The 17,912-nt window shown below is 38.1% G+C and overlaps 1 protein-coding gene across 4 annotated transcripts in view; it reads left to right on the top strand.

The window, feature by feature from the left end:
* Positions 1–17,912, top strand: part of NfI (Nuclear factor I) — a 436,655-nt gene that overhangs the window by 82,202 nt on the left and 336,541 nt on the right. The window contains exon 1 of one of the 4 annotated variants that reach the window (XM_083117289.1): positions 15,987–16,032. The exons of the other annotated variants lie outside the window; for them this stretch is intronic. The gene's annotated coding sequence lies outside the window, so the exon portion shown is untranslated. Of the gene's footprint in view, positions 1–15,986; positions 16,033–17,912 lie in introns of those variants that run through there. 4 annotated transcript variants of the gene reach the window in all.

Below are 17,912 nucleotides of genomic sequence, written 5' to 3' on the forward strand. Positions count from 1 at the left end.
ATCTGAAGGACAGAAAATGTCTTCAAATTTGTTGTGCAGTGTTACTTATAACATTGAATATTTTTTTTTACTGGAGAGTATTGCTACTTACCTTGGTAGTGAATTTTACAATAGTGAGATATTGACCGAAAATAATTAACATCTTCGGATACGAACTCCTTCTTTCCTTGTAGTATTTGTTGTATCTGCAGACGCCACGGACTGAAATTTTCGCAGTATAAAGAAAATCTAATTTTGCTGGAATTTATACTAACTAACTAACTCTCTAGCCTTCTTAAACCCGAAGGTTCATAGCTGCAGCAACACAGGCCTTCCATCTGTCCCTATCTTGAGCAAGATCTAGATACTCTTTTCCATCCATTCCGATTTCCTTTAGGTCCATCTCAACGTTGTCCCTCCATCTTCGTCTTGGCCTTCCTACAGGTCTCTTACCATCAGGTTTCCCAACAAGAATCCTGTAAACTCCTCTTTCCTCTCCCATTCGTGCCACATGGCCTGCCCACCTAAGTCTTCTTGATTTAATCATTCTAATAATATCTGGACATGAATACAAATTATGTAGTTCTAAATTATGTAACCTTCTCCACTCACCTGACTCCTTATCCCTTTTAGGTCCAAATATTTTCCTAAGGATCTTATTTTCAAATACTCTCAATTTATGTTCCTCTTTCAATGTAAGGGACCAAGTTTCACACCCATATAATACTACAGACAAAATTACTGTTTTGTATAGTTTAACTTTTAGTTTCTTAGATATTAAACGAGAAGACAAAAGTTTATGAATAGAGAAGTAACATGCATTTCCTGAATGAAGCCTACTTTTTATTTCCTCTTTAATATAATTTTCATTTGTTAATATTACTCCTAAGTATTTGAATTTGGAAACTGGTTCAAACAAGTTGTTGTCAATAATTAGATTTTGATTATTATCTAACACTTGGTTTCGGCCTGTAAAAGTATATTTAGTTTTCTCTTTGTTAACTTCCAAACCTATCTCTTTAGCAGTTTTGAAAAATATTTTAGCATTATTCTTAATTGTATTTATATCATCCCCTAAGTTGGAATATATACTACTGTATGAAAAGAAATTTCCCTTTTATCACACGAGAGTGAGGAAATTACCTTGTTCTGAAGAATATGCAAATGATTTATTAGAGTGGAGATTACATGAATCATTTTTTCCTGTTCATCAAGATTTGTTTATGTCCATTTCAAACCACTACCATTGCCCACTTATGTAGAGGCTACATTTATATTTTAAAAAATATATGGAAGAAGTGATTTCATGATGATAATGGATGTACCTCTCGCATTTACACCTACGTTTTCCGTGAAGCTTCTTTAAGACCTTATACATTGTACATGTAAATTTCATATGATTAGGGTACTATATCATGTTTCTATCTTTAATTTTAACCACAACGGTCATAATAAGTGATAATGCCATGATGGTTTCTTAGCTTGGCAAGCTTTCTGCTGGGCCATGCGACGGTCTGTTTTTGCTTATCGTATCTACGTTGATAGTAGATTGTCACAAAATAAATATTATCGTATTTTAGTTTCAATTTCATATGCACTAAAAATGTTATATTTAAATATATATGTGCACAATCTTGCAACAATTAACATTTTCGGTGTTATCGCATTGGTGAAGCACCAAACATCCTACTGATGATGCGATGATTCTGGAAATGCATTAGTTGGTAAAGTGAATCCTGATAAGAAATAAAGAAGAAACTTAGCATGCTGAACATGATTAAAGGTGAAAATGATGCAAACCAAAATTAGGAAGAAACCCACGTCTTTCTGTGGAGTCCCTGTAGCATGTATCGCAACTTGTTTTAATATGCATGCCGTGGTCCAGTGAAAGGCTAACGGATCCAAGGTCAAGTATTTAGCTAATCATTGTGACTTTATTGCATGGTAGGCAAGCAACGACGCAACTAATCGCGCATGCAAGCGTATACAGCAAAGCATGACTAGCAAGACATGTAGGGCTTATGGTAGATGTCGAATTCCACGCTGAGTGTGTAAGCACACGAATAACTACTACGAGAAATGTGTGTGGGTGGAAGGTGTAGACAATTGTGGATTTCAAATGTCGTTAGTGAGGAAACGTTAACTAGTCCTGTATCTAGATTAAACCATTCCTGCTGCATCTACATATATTTCAAAGTGAATTTTAGATATTTTAAAATATATTTTACCGAGACATTGTAATCGGTACAAATTTGGCAACTGCTATTCGAAAGTGTACATGAAGAGAAAATAGCATACAAACACAATTGGCAAGGTATTAATGCATAACAGAACATTACGCAGAAAGAAAATCGAAATATTGAATGATTGATTTGGTTTATTTTACTTCGTATTGATGAATGGACACGCACAAAGAACATCCATGAACTGGCGGGAATTTCCCTTGGCGGAAAATCGAAAAGTACACAGTTTAAACAGTTGATAGAATTTATTGAATCGCAGTGATAAATATAAATTGAAATCTGTCCAATATGCCAAATTGATTTATTTATTGAACTATTTTCTTGTTTCAACCGCCGTAAAAACAAAGAAATAAAATAACCTATAGGTAATCCAATGTTGCGCGAATTTTGAACTTTTACATTAGAAATGGAAACTTAAACAATTTCTTTCTCTCATTAGGACGTTTAAGTATATACATAACAATGTGTAAACTGTATTGACTATCTTAAAAGAAGCAATCCACGTACACATGCATGCGAGCACAAACACACGCGCCCCCACACACTTTATACAAAAAATTGAAATATTTTGAAGGCCATGTAATATGCATGGGGGAGGGTAGTAAAGTTTACATCATTCTTATACATATACCTGATGGTAAGAGACCTGTATGAAAGCCAAGATGAAGATGGAATTAATATATTAATATGGAGTTGTAATTGATAAGGATCGTCATGAGTGAATTGTTGTTGCCCAGGATAGGGACATATGGAAGACACATGTTGCTGCGTCGGGCAAACGAATTCCAGAGACTTAAATTACTAATGTTTCAGTTCACCAGTATTCGGATGATCTGGATTATCCATTGCTTTCAAAATCTGATAATTTGGATATCTTTTATCAGTAATTTTGTCGTCATTATCACCAGATGACAGAAATGACGCAGTATTCGAGCTCAGTTCTCGGCGCATCATTCTAAACTCTACACCGCAGAGTCGGTACGGGATTCTAAAGTGTGATGCTTTATCCTCTGAGGGAGAGGATCATCCCGTTTCTACTAACCTCTGTGCATTAAGTGTACAGCACACCAGTTCCAGCTGAAAGGAACCCAGAATGAAAGTAGCGAACAGGAATCCTTCGCGTTAAACCGGAACATCTCGTTCGGTCAGTTATTTTGCCTCTTATGGAGCAAAGTGGCTGAACGTAGTCGAACATAAGTGATGGGATGGCAAGTGGCCAGTAAAAGTAACAAGGTGAACACGAGTTACATTATCATTGAATTTTACCTTGCCAATAGGGTTTAATAGCTTAATGTTTGATGTGACATCTTAACTGGGAAATCAATGTTCATTTTGTCTTTCGACAAAAGTGTATCTTATGTTCTTAACGAGTTCCACTGTTTATATATATATATATATATATATATATATATATATATATAATATCAACAATGAGCGCGTTTACTACACCCCGAAGGTTCTAGGTTGGAGTCCCGAATCCTTAACAGAGCATAATTGGTTTGTTGTAATTATCCTCTCATCTATGCCACCTAATTACAATCCACCTTGAGGTTAACCAAAACAGGTCAGATTACCAAATAATAATAATAATTAAGAGAATATATAAAAATTAATTATTCTTATCAAAGAACGTACTATGCCTTGCAATTATCTTACAAGAAATAAACTTCAGGAATGTCGTTCCACATATTAAGCAGCATTATTTCCAGATGCAAAGTTTTTTTTAATCTTTTTATGGCACATCCAGAGTATCGTCTTCTTCTCTGCATACTCAGATACAACATAAAACAGGGTAAATGGTATCTGGTGACTGCACAAAAGGACCCGGGAAAAACATCTCAATCTACTTTATGCCCAGATGGGTTAATCGAGACTTGACTTATCGTGGGATCCGAACCACTGTGTCTCTAACGGGATTCGAACCCGAGACCCCTTGATTGCAAGACGACAGCTGTACGCACCACGCCATCGGGAGGCTGGAAAATAACCAACATAATCTATGTGTGGGCCACCTTTAATATACACCCTTAATTTTTATCTTGGGCTTCGTGTACATTTTAAATTGTAGACTTGTTCGTACTGTTGATGATAGTTCAAAAACTCTTCGCCCTGTACTTTGTCCTAACACTATTATGAGTCATTTGATGTTGCTGTTGCTTTTTGATATGTGCCCCATATCTTATAAACAGGTCAAACACCTAAAGTGATGACACACCCAAATAAAGTTTGGCCAACAACAATATTGAGTCTGCCATACTGAGAACTCTTTGATTGTAATTTTAATTTACAAAATACCCAATAATATATGCAATTATATGAATTCAAATGGTCCTACACCTCAAAATTAGCCAAAGTGGTCCAAATTCACGAAACTAATTTGCATGTTTAAAGATGTCGAATACTTATGATGGAAAAATTAGCATGCATTTATGCAGAAAAATCATCCACCTAGTGATTGGCTATCAAGCGAAATCAAATTTCTATAAGGCATGACTCGTCCAGGGCCGGCGCTAGTCATTTTTCCGCCCTGGGCGGTGGCAGCAGATGCCCCTCTCTTTTGAACCCCCCTCCCTCCTCGTCATTACGCAGCAACGGGAAATTGAAAATCAATATGTTCTTAAGCAAAACATCAAACTATAAAATAAATAATGAGACTTGTTACGCCATTTCGATACTATTAAGCACAAAAGGATATCTCGCTCGACCACAGATAAACTTTAAAAAGTGCAACACGAATTTTAGATTATTCTTATATTTTATGAATACTCTCTCGTTCTCTCTCTCCCTCTCTTAAACGTATCTTACGTATCTTAAATGTAACAAGTATTAGGAAAGAAATGAAGGCTTGACTTCATATGTTTACCGTTGTGTTACATGATTGGATTTTTAAAAGAATTACATGTAATATTCCCAGATCTCCGCGTGGGTGATCTGAGGTCTGAATTCTTTCCTGCGTTGTCCCCACATAAAGCGGGGGCAACCCTCCGAGGTAAAGGCGTCCGGAGAGTGGTGCTGATCACATCACCTCCAAAATGGCCGAGATCGAGAATGTGTGTGGCCCTACCCCCTCATCCTCTAAATGTGCCTTGATGACATGGTGCTATATGCACAGGGAACTTTACCTTTGCATGTAATATTATTTTTCGTATAACGCTATCTAGCATAAAATGGAAACAAGCGTGTTTCAGACATGATTGACCGAAGATAGTATTTTTATTAGCCTTAATTTCCAAAAAAAAAAAGAAACTTTGAACGCCAGTTGCCATGGTTACTGACAAAGTTAATAATGAAATCGAAGTTCTACACTCACATTTACGTGCAAAATCATGACCCTTTATCAGTTTAAGGTCTCCTTTGGTGTAATTGTTTTATTATAGCGGAAAACACTTTTAGTTCATCTTTTAATCCAGTAGCCTTCATGTGTTAACATTCCGGGAGTTTTCTACACTTTTCTAAGAAAAAATCAGATGGCATGTCTTTATGCATACTAGTATCATAAAATAAATTGAAAATTCACTATAATGTTTAAGCTGCCCAAATCTTTCTCTTAGAGTTAAAATAATCGTCTAGGACCTCGTCATAAAAATCATCTTTGTACAGTTTTTGTGGATCTTCAAAGTTTCGTCATACTGAAACTGCTTCTTCTTTCGGCCCTGTACAATGTTTCCTACCTTTGGATCATCTATATCTAAATTCGAAGCCAATTATTTCTCATCAACCGGGACTCACAGGTCGCCGCCCCCCGACGCCTCCACGAGTTGAGGGAGGGAGGCCCTGCCAGGCTGCCAAGTGGCGTCTAAGAAGCTTTGAAATTTTTCATCACTCCTGCTTTTTTCAAAGCGCTGATGTATTTCCAAGAAATATAACAGCATCTAATACATCGTAGATTAATGTTTTGAAGACATTTGCTCATTACATTACGTGGAGTAAAAAGTCATACCAGATAACTAGTGAGCAAAGGAATGTAAAGCCACACAACTGGTTTGCAATACACTGAGCCTCATGTGCGACCATTTGGACAGTTTTATTGTCGTCAATTATTTGAAGGAGCGTATCATAGGCCTCTCTCACTTGATATCTCAACGGAGTTAAGGCATCGAATCTGCTTCCCCCCTTGTGACACTCGGTGATTTTCAAGTGAGACTACTGATATGTTCCTTCAAAACGGTGTGTTGGCATATATTAGCTTCCAAGTTATATGTATAATACAATATTATATTATAACTTTCAAGTTTTCAGTAGGCTTATTTTTTTCTTCTCTTCAAATTTTGCCGCCCGGAAAATTTGCCGCTCTGGACGGTGACATGATTTGCCCCCCTTCCGCCGGCCCTTGACTCGTCTGTTAGTTTTTCACACATTTAATCCTGCCCAATTGCTCCGAATCGGAACAAAAAAAGATGATTGAATAATCGAGAAGATAGAACAATAAATCCATGCATCTATATCGAAAATTCTGCTTTTAATCGTCACAGCCTTGTATAAAGACACATCTAACAACGCTGCCGCCATTACTGTCCAAAGACAGGCGGTTTTGTCTTTTTTTAGCTTTCTGCTTACGGTGATTTAAGCAAGCTTAAACACAACTGCCCTAAAAGTTTGTCAATATTGAAATATTACAAGTGAAGAGCAATTCAGCATAAATAAATAAGATTTAGTACCCTTCGTGGTCGTCCGCACATTGTGATGATTGTTCTAACGTGGAAGTTGAAGGTCATTTCTTTCGTTGATCATTCTGTTTCGGACGCTAATAGCTCTTAATCCTTCTCTGTTGGGAAGCGTAAGTGGTATTGACCTGAAGGGAAGAGGTTTTGAAAAGTGGCCGCTATATCTTCCGTAATAATCACGTTAGAGGCAAAACCGGCGTAAGGGAGATGTCAATACTAATGTGTCTTCTACTTGTGTCCATTATATGCACGAAAATATGTAGTTGTGCGTGCCGTGCTGACAGAGTAAATTGTTCGATGGCAAGCTCTCCAGCGGATAATTTTAGAATCCCCACGATAAGGAACGCATCGATAAATCAGTTGGAGAGAAGATCGATGGATCCCTAGATCACATTGGGTTCCATCTATTATGGCAGTGATCGATTGAGAATCCCTTGGCTTCGGAGGTGTCAGTTGACTCGAAGGTGTGCGGAGTGCTTGTGGAATCCTCTGGCAAAAACGATGACTGTATCACTCCGCCCTCGCTGATGACAAATGCGACTAATTATTGTTATTAATTTTGCCATCGGATGATCACGCGTCAGCCTCCACGGTGGAGTGGTCATCGTAACGCACTGCGAAGCCAGATGTCCCTGGTTTGATTCCAGGTTAAGGCTTGGTTGTATCATCGTGTTATTCCATCGGCCACTTCATGCATCATTCCGACATCCGTGGCGGAGTTAGCACAGCGCGCTACGACGCCAGGGGTCCCTGGTTCGAATCCCGGTTTTGGCATGGATGTTCTTTGGGAGTCAAAAGTGAAAATCGCTGTTAAATAAACCAAATCAATCAGTCATTCAACTTCGTGCATCTTTATCGTCGTGATTAACACAAAAGGTGGAGAAGCGTCGTAAAATAACCGTTGACAATGCCGAATCGTTTTCACAACGGAGAAAAGTGAGCAGGTAGCGATGTGTACATCAGCAGGGTAGAGAAAAATAAAAAGAAACAGCCAAAATAGAATATTTTATTTGTATTGTTCGTTATTTTACGTCGCTCTCTAGCTCGGTAGATTAATTGCGGCGATGATGAATAAACAAAGTCTTTACCTGGGATTCGAATTCAGGACCCCTGGCTTTGCAGCGCAACGCAATATATAAACCACTGCACCATGGGATGCTGTTAGAACACACGAAAACATTTAGGTATGTTCTTGTTCAGTAACTTTGTTAAATTCATAACTTGTATGTGATAATGAACAAATATGGAGTTAGTTAATTTGAAACTTTCAGTAAAAAAATTAAAACAACTCCACGAATCACTTATTATCTGTTGATAACATACATCGGGTTTATTCGTAATTTCACAAGTCATTCTGATAAAAAAATATATTAATTGTTTCTACATAATGTTACAAAACTAAAATACCATGAAAATTGTCCATTTAGGTTTGCTATTAGACTACATCATCATTACCATTAGAAACATGGGGTATTAAATAATAACTCATAACTTTATAAGTAAATAGAAGAATCATGTCTAGGGGATGCTTAATGAACTACTAATCCATACCAATGTGTGTTTTAATACCTTATGTTTCCATTTTCGATTCTCCTTCCCATCTTTTTCTCTTCCTTCAAGCTTTTGTATGAAAAAATCCATGTGAGCTCTAATGTAACTGTGCTTCACAATCACTATTGGGTAAAAACAATGTTTCTTGTTGATAAAATAAATATGCCATTTTTTTGATACAGATACATATACCAAGGAAAGACGATAACGAAAGTGCTTCTTGTGGTGTTATATTTCACTGATGGATAAGGATACGTGGGTTGTTAAAAAAAGACCGGACTTTTGCAATACAAACCTTATTACCCCAACACTACACGTCCTTGTTCCCTTCAAAGTACTTCCCCATGCTTGCAATGTAGTGCTCCCATCGTTTCTGCCACTGCAGAAGGGAACGCGTTTTTGGGGATAGCTCTCATCTGTGTTGTCCCGTTCTGCTGAATTTTGTCTACACTTGGAAAATGACGTCATTTCAAGTTTTTTTTCAAGTGGGAAAACAGAAAATAGTCCGCAGGACCCAAGTCAGGAGAGTAAGGTGGGCAGGGCACGACGGTTATTACATGAGCAGTCAAAAAGTGGCCTACAAGCAGTGATGTGTGACTTGGATATCATTAGGAATCGAGACGTTTCTGTAACGATACCAGATACTTACCCCGCCTTGCCAAAATAGATATCGTAGATGTTCTTTGATAAAAGCATTTCTCGACTTTTATGTTGAGATGAACGATACGCACTTTGAATTATTTTTCCCCCAACAGAACTGCATAAGTTGACAGTTGCTGTTTCATGCTCACATATACATGCGGTGTTCACTTCTTCAATGAAGATCCATGTGCATAATGGGTATCCAGAGATTCCTTTCCTAAACCAATTGAAAATGAAGTATCGTTCACTCTTTCAGTAATTACGCAACTCGCTAAAGCTTGAATCATCAAAACCTGAGGATGCGATTATACACGTCACTAACAATTCAGCAACATAGTGGGACCATCAAGTACAGGTCGGGGTTATCCTATCTTTATGCAATATAGTCCGTGTGGCGTTTTTAACCTTGTCTTTTTGACCTTTTCGTTATTTTCTCCTATATCTTTTCTCCACCAATGGAATTATTTAATTTGGGTGAATTTAGCCTGATAAAAATTTAACAACAATGACAATAACGAGGAAGTTTACAAAAAAAATAACAAGAAAAATAGGGGGCACAAATAGTCAAGGATACTCTCTTACGTACGAGTTTTTTTTTTATGACCTTTTGGTAGTTTATGATTGATCAGGTTGTGATATTTTTCTCTAATTATTGCGTTTTTATACATATAATAATTGTATTTTCTTTGTATGATGCGCATGTAAGATGAAGGGTTTATCACTTTAAATCTTATAATATTTTCTATTACTGTACAAATGTTATTTTACATTTATTTAGACCACTGAAACTAGTCCAAGTTATGTCCTTATTTACATAGTATATTACACATAGCCTGACGATCCTGAGTAACATGTGGGCCTCCCCTATGGCGCAGTGGTAGCGTCATTGCCTTGTAATCAAGGGGTCCCGGGTTCGATACCCGGTGGAGGCACAAGTGGTTCGGATCCCACTTTAAAAACTGTAGGTCCAGTCCCGATTAGCCTTACTGTGCATAAAGTGAACTTAAAACAACTCAACTCACAACTGAGTAACATGCTTTTACCTTAAGTCACTCCAGACGGAAGCTAGGATGTTAACTTTAAGAAAGGCCTCGTACGTTTCCACCTTCTTGCATGCCATTTCACACAGTCCTTCTCCGGTATGGTTTATCCAGTGGTGCAAATTGGTGACGTTAATTATATCAACCATATCAGGACTGGCGCAATATAATAAATAGATGGAAAAGGGGCTCGAATTGGGTGAAAACTAGCAAAAGTTATTCAAGTCCATTTCATGCCCAGACATGCTAATCGGGATTGGAATGGACCAGTAGTCTCAAGTGGGATCCGAACCACAGTATAATGTGCCTGCACTAGGATTCGAACCCGGCTACAATGCGACATGCTAATGACTAGGAATACAAAATTTCCTTGACATGACTTTCAACCATTTTGTGAACCTTTTCCATCATTGTGAGGAGTGTATTGTGCATAAAATTTCACATTTCCACATTTTCAGTGTACAACGTCTCCAAACTTTCCTGGCAACTTCGTATGATAAGATTAGGTGCAAATGTATTAACATATGTGAAAACTGTGAAAACTATAAAAATATTTTCGAATACTTTATTTTATTTTTCAATACTATGGTTTGTTCAATCCAACTATATACAGTAGGCTAGTCACTGTATGCTTTTTAATTGCGTTCCTTTTAAGTAGACAATTTCAAACTTAAACGTAGCCCAGTTTGCTGTTGAGATACAGAATTTAACTTTTGGAATAAAAATGTCTTGTCGAACAAGGTGTTTGTTAGAAATAGAATGGATTCAGGTGATAGAGTAGAAGGAAAGAACACGAATAAAAAATGCTGTCCATGATAAAAACTGAGACTCTTCGGGTATTAGTAAATAATATTTCTTTCTCTCGTGACGCGAACTATGTACCGAAGCACCATGTCGTCTTTTATGTTTCTGGCCCTTTATGTGTAAGTGCTTTTGTCGTCCGCCGAGAGCAGCGAGAAAGGAAGGGCGCACGGAATAGCTCTTGGTGAAGAATGCAATTCAGGGACATCCTGACTGTCCCATTTATTTCATCTGCCAGTCAGAATGGCTGCTCTGATTTACTCCTTGTCCGATTAGACTTTGTAATAGAACTCTGCATGGAAATGAATTTTAATTTACGTTCACACCATCTCTCGCTTTCCCGCCGTCACGTATAAATTAACTTTGTTTCTCCCCCGTCTTTGACCCACGGGCGCCTGTCTATTTCATCCATCAGAACAGTTTCAGGTTGAATGTTTTATGTACTAATATCATACTTACTTGGATATTTCATTTCTTCAGTTTTTTTAATTGATGTATGAACACAATTGTTTTCAGTGATTTGCTACAAAATTAAGTTTATTTAGGAAATATGGACGCCAGACTACTTACTGATTGGCGTTAAGCCTGTTAATACTTGGTACGAATTCTTGACGTAGAAGAGAAATGTCTTGCTAGTTCCTAAACGCAATTACCATAGGATTAATTTGTTTTTGAATTAGACACGTCACCTAGAGTTTGATATGCATTAAAGGATTTCTGAACTATGTTGCAAGTGATTTCTTAGAGCTTCATGATGTGGACATCTTGCAGTGTTAGTAAAAATAGCAAAATATATTTGAAGTCTGTTTTGTCCAACGCGTTAAGTGGTCGACTTTTGATCCGCGGTCCGAGCCTTGTCTTCAGCATCCTCTTTGGGTGTCTCTTCAATTTCATCTACAGGATGTATCAGAAGTCCCTTACCACCCCTTGTAAAATCCACACTGATGTATTTTCATGAAATTTGATATGGGCGATACATAATAGGCCTAGGGGGACACCTTTTAGAGTATGTCACGCTGACGGTCGCCATCTTGGTTCCGCCATCTTGAATTCTACTTTTTTATTATTTAAAATGATAGTTGGGTCATGTGATACATGACCATAGGCTAGAATTTCGTCAGAATGTCAAATCTGAAATCATATTTCCTGTAACTTCATTTGGTGAAAAGTTATTGGCAACTGAGAGTGATGTTTACCTGTTACAGAATGTGCTCCACATGTTGTCCGTGTTGGGCAATGCACGTGTGCAGACGCTTCTCCCAATGTCTGTCGACACCGAGGAAGGTATCTGGTGAAATTTGCTCAAAGGCAGCCATGATACGTTGTTCCAGATGACGAAGATCACGAATTTTTACACCATACCCTTAACGTGTCCCCAAAGGTAGAAGTCCATTGGCATTAGGTCTGGTGATCGGGCAGGCCTTTCAACGGGTCCACGTCGACCAACCCATGCCCCAGGAAATTGTTCATCCAGGTACTGAAGCACCTGGACGCCATAATGGGGAGGCGAACCATCTTCTTGAAAAGACCTGAGATATGTACCATCTTCAGACATCAGAGCTGGCAGTATCAGTTCCTGTAGCATCCCCAGGTATCGTTCCGCATTTAAATTTCCTTGAATGAAATAAAAAGACCGATTATCCGTATTCCCCATATGCCTGCCCACACCATAATCTTCCCTGCACCGGTCAATTTGGAGGGATCTCTCCATGCGGGGTTGTCAGGCGACCAATAGCGCATGTTTTGCCTATTCACCTCCCCATTTACGTAGAAGTTCGCTTCATCGGAATGGAGTATCTGCATAGCGACGTTTGGATTTAGCCGTACTTGCGCGATAGCCCACTCGCAAAACTGCACGCGGCGATCTGGATCGTCCTCGGAGAGGTGTTGCTGCATTTGCACCTTATACGGATGCCACTTGTGTCTCTGTAGCACCCGGTACACTGAAGTGTGACTCATAGCACATGGCATTGCTATACGACGTGTGCTTCGCTGTGGTGACGTCGAGAAGGAGGCCAGCACTGCCGTAGCTGTTGCTTCATCCGTGACTGTCCGCGGTCCGTCCAAGACCGTGCCCGTCTCCTCGAATTTGGTTAATAGCTGTGTCACTGCAACATGTGACACAGGGTGACGTTCTGGACGACGAAGGTTGAAATCCACAGCCACTGCACCGACACTTATCCCACCTCACAGTTTGACGATCTCGATACGTTCCTCAGTTGCTAACGGTATGGTTCAGCACTTGCAACAAACAGGTAAACATAACTTTCAGTTGCCAATAACTTTTCACCAAATGAAGTTAGATAAAATATGATTTTAGATTTTACATCCTGACGAAATTCTAGCCTATGGTCATCTATCACATGACACAACTATCATTTTAAATAAAAAAGTTGAATTCAAGATGGCGGAACCAAGATGGCGGCCGTCCGCGTGACATACTCCAAAAGCTGTCCCCCTAGGCGTATTATGTATCGCCCATATCAAATTCCATGAAAATACATCACTGCGGATTTTACAAGGGGTGGTAAGGGACTTCTGATTCACCCTGTAGTAATCAAGTCATTCATATTCATAGTTGGCCGCGGTGGCTCAGTCGGTAACGCGTCTGACTACCATGCTAAAGGTCCCGGGTTCGATCCCCGGCCGGTTCAAATCCGGGAACTTTTCTAACGGTGGAAGCGGCCCCGGCGCCCACCCAGCGTCGAATAACATGGGTACCTGGGGGAAACCCTGGGGTGTAAAGGCGGTCAGGGGCGTGATGCTGATCACATCACCCCCACTCACGACCGGATCAAGAAAGTGTGGGGCGTTACCCCCACACCCCCTATACGCCTTCATGGCGTAGTGCTATGCACAGGGGAGCACTTTACTGTTTTTTACTCATATTCCTTCGTCGCGATTAGTCAAAGGTGCAGATAAGCGACGTAAACTAACAAAAATACACGGAATTGATATCAGGAATACAAGACAGCAAATTTCGGTTGCCTCTGTCTTATCTTGTTTCTTGAATTTGTTTAAAATTCCCTTTGAGCTCAGATAGTCTAATCGGGACTGGATCTACAGTTCGAAGTGGGTTCCTGATCATTGTGTAATGATCCTCCAGCAGGGATCGAACAAGGAATCAGTCATTACGCTTTAGGGGAGAATCGTCTTGTGAATCCTTACAAAAAATCTGCCACAAACGAATATAAATGCTAATAAGTATTTACAATAATAGTTGAGAAAATAATTTGATCATTGAAGAATATGGGTATAATACATCGACAGCCTGCAGATACCATGATACGATTCTGATAAAATCTGCTTTAGTTACATTTCCCATGGTATGGACAGAACAAGTGACGTTTAGATAGAATATAGAAGAAAATTCGTCATAAAGAGTAATTATACAACAACAAAAATATATTCCCCCTGTTGTTATTATTATTATTATTATTTGAATTATACTGTAAGCCTTGTAAACCTTTCCCGGTTCCCGCGCTAGCTGATCGCTGGCTTTTCTCCGTGCTGGGGAAAGTCAAAGCCAGGCAGCCAATTAAAATACGCAAAGTCGCAACAGCGTCTACGTAAGCGCCTCTCTTCTGGCTTCCATTCGCTCCTCGCTGCCCAGCAGACGATTTTTTCATCTTTTCTCATTGGCACCGAAACTGTCGAGCGATTGCTAGCGCGGGAAACTGGACAGGTTCTAACAAACGCGGTATACAAGAATATTATACGAGCATGGATCAATAGGCCTAGGCCAGAAAAAAAGTAACAGTGCTATGGATATTTTTTTATTTATATCTTTAATCTTTCTTGAGCTCAACATACACAGAAAACCGGCGCTTGGTAATTTTAACACCTTAAACCCCCCCCCCCCATCCTTTATGTTTAAATACTACTCAACTGCACTGCAGACACTACATCGGCGTCAGCAGCACATTCAATTTTTTTCCCTCGCAAGGAATGTTTAAAACTGACGAATATGTAAAACTTACTTGGGGCATGTCAGGTGAACAGTGTGAATGATGCAGCATCTCGAAACCAATATAATTTTTGGAAGCAGTCTCGACAGCAACCTGTGGGCAACACTTTGCCTCTTCTCCTTAGTAGCTTCATGCAACATTTCCATCCAGTTGGCGCAATAGTCACAAGTGATTGATTGTTAACGAGGCCAGGAGTCGATCATGAGAATTCTATCAGCATCGCTGAAGATTTTCCCCGCACTAGATTGGGTGTGGAATTTGCTGGTGGAAACTGTGTTCAACTCATAACATTGTCCTCTTGTCTCTGGACTGAAGCGATGGATCCATGTATCATCCATTGCTGCTTACTGTCAATGACATCTGGATGACGCTCAATCTTGTTCAACAACTCCCGAGAACTGACCATCAGCTGTCTCTTCATATCACGTGTCCATATTCAGGAATCCATCCTGCCAAAAGTTTTCTCACGTATAAAAGGTCAATCAGATTGTTTTACTGTATGCTATGGCATTTGTGTATCCTCTTCTATTTTCTGCATAATTAATTTCAAGTCAACAGTAATTATATTGTGGTGGTGGTGTTGAAATTTTCACGTTAGCCAGTAGACATGGAACAGGACTTCTTTATGAGTCTCTGTACAGAGCTGAAGTCATCACACTATATTTTTCACTTGGGTACGAAGGACAAGAATCCCCTAAGTGGTTCACCCAGGTTTCATAGATTTATTTTGTGTTGAACTGTTTTTTACATTAGGTGCATTATCACTGCAGTCAGAGTATTCATTAATTTTCAGAAAATACCACAACGTACCAACAACACACTCCACTGCCCACAAAAAAAAAAAAAAAAAAAAAGGGCTTGGACCTTGAAAGTATGCAAATAAGCATCCAAAATATGAGCCAATAGCAATACAATGGTGTACAATACTTGCAACTATGTTTTTCGAGACTATCCAAGTAGTAGAAGTAATGTGTGAAGCAGGCCAACAAGTCAAGGGTAGATTGATACGATGTTTATTTTGTACATACAATTTTGTTGCAGCTTATTCAACTTATTCTAACGACTTTCTTAATCTTCCTTCCAGGTAAGTGCGACGGAATTCAAGACGAAAGAAACGCCCAGTTCTGGCTGTATTAGGTGCTGGGTAAGACAAGACTCGTATCTATATGATCAAAATTTTCCGACTTGAGGACAAGATAGAATTTCAAATGAAGTATATACATCCAAGGAATATGTAGATACTTACTTGGTTTCAAACAAACAGCATTGAAGCTGTGTGCGAAGTCATTTACGCTCGGTCAGGTGAAGTCTTCGTCATGTCATAAATGGAGTTCGCTCCATACACTTAAGTAAAAAAAAATATATATTGTTTTCTTAAATACAAACTGCAGATAAAATGTATACTGCTCTACACTAGACTATGTGATGAAAAACATGACAGTTAAATAACTATTTAATTGAAAAAAACTAATATTGTTTCATGTGAAAGATGGCATTAAGAGAAATAAAAGGGTGAAAGGGTCCTACTCAGATACTGCACTAATGCAATCCCACCTTTTTTATAAGCTAGTTCATGGATCATCATTAGATCTGCTGTGTATATTCAGTGATTGTTAACACGTTCTGATGATAAGTTATGATCCTGAGCTGTAAATATCTGAAATATCAGTTTGGAATGTTTTACTCAGATTGCATCCTGTTACGGCAATTTTATAATTTCATTTCATCCAGTTGGTAATTGATTGAAGATGTGGTGTTAGCTATCGAACATCTTAATGAAATTAATTACTAGAATTGCGAAGTGAGAGAATTCTTGAAACGCGGTATCATTGGAAAGATAGAATACAACAAAGACTTTTGTAACGGATATTGTTTACTGCAAACTGGAAGGAATTAAACTATCTTAGTTTGGAATTTTTTCTCGTATAGTGATAGAAATGAAACTGTCTGAAAACCAAGGAACAATTTTACATCTAGAAAAAATATTATTTGAATTGGAATAAATATAAATCTTTTATATAATTATTTAATTATTCCAGTAAACTTACAACATATGAAACAGGTAACAAAGAAAATATCTCACTGCAATTGCAACAATTTTTTAATATGAACAGAAGTTTTTTTTACACTGAAGGACCATGAAAAGTGAAAGATGATCAAGCACACAGATGTGATATATTTTTGTGGATGAACATGGACATTTCAATAGCATTAAAATTAAATTGTTATTAATTAAATTGGAAAGATCTGTCGAAAGTGTAGTCATATGTATTTTAATTTAGAAGTGGCTGATGGAAAAGAAGTAACCCTCGTAGAAAACGAAATTGAATTGCTCAAGAGGCTTAAGAGATAATTATGTTTGGTAGTCTTTGCCAACACAGTCAACTAATGCAAGATAAATCAAATCAGGATTGTTTATATATATATAATGCTTGTTTTCGACACAATTGCCAATTTAACCATTTCATGTTTTTTGGTTTAAAGATAATGAAATTATATGCAATTTTTTACGATCTTTAATTACTGAATGAATATTAACTATTATCACAAGAAAATATATTGTAATCAGAGTATGGATACTCAATTCTGTCGTCACTTGTAATTACTGTAGTATGAGAATTAGCTGTACGAAATCTTTTGTGACAATTTATATTGATATTTCTCTTCATCACAAAACAAAATGATACAATCAAACATTTGTTACCATAATTTGTTGTTTTAAACTACTGTCGACTGCCATTTAGGTATTTGTGGACATACTATAGAAAGAAAACATTCCATTGAGCTAATTTATTCATTTGTTTATTCAGAATAAGGCAAATTATATAGTAAACGATGAAACTTATAGTGACAAAATGTTATTCTAATGCATCTCCTTGATTAAGAATGCCATTTCTATTTACCTTGATAATTGACTTTAGAAATAATATCATTACAGAAGTATGGAATTAGGAAATCGCCGTGAATATTCCAGAAATTTGTATAAATTGTGTAAGAAAATGACACACACTAAAAGTGCAAAGT

This window comes from Lepisma saccharinum, chromosome 2 (genome assembly GCF_977018435.1).
Source record: "Lepisma saccharinum chromosome 2, izLepSacc3.1, whole genome shotgun sequence".
NCBI lineage: Eukaryota > Metazoa > Arthropoda > Insecta > Zygentoma > Lepismatidae > Lepisma > Lepisma saccharinum.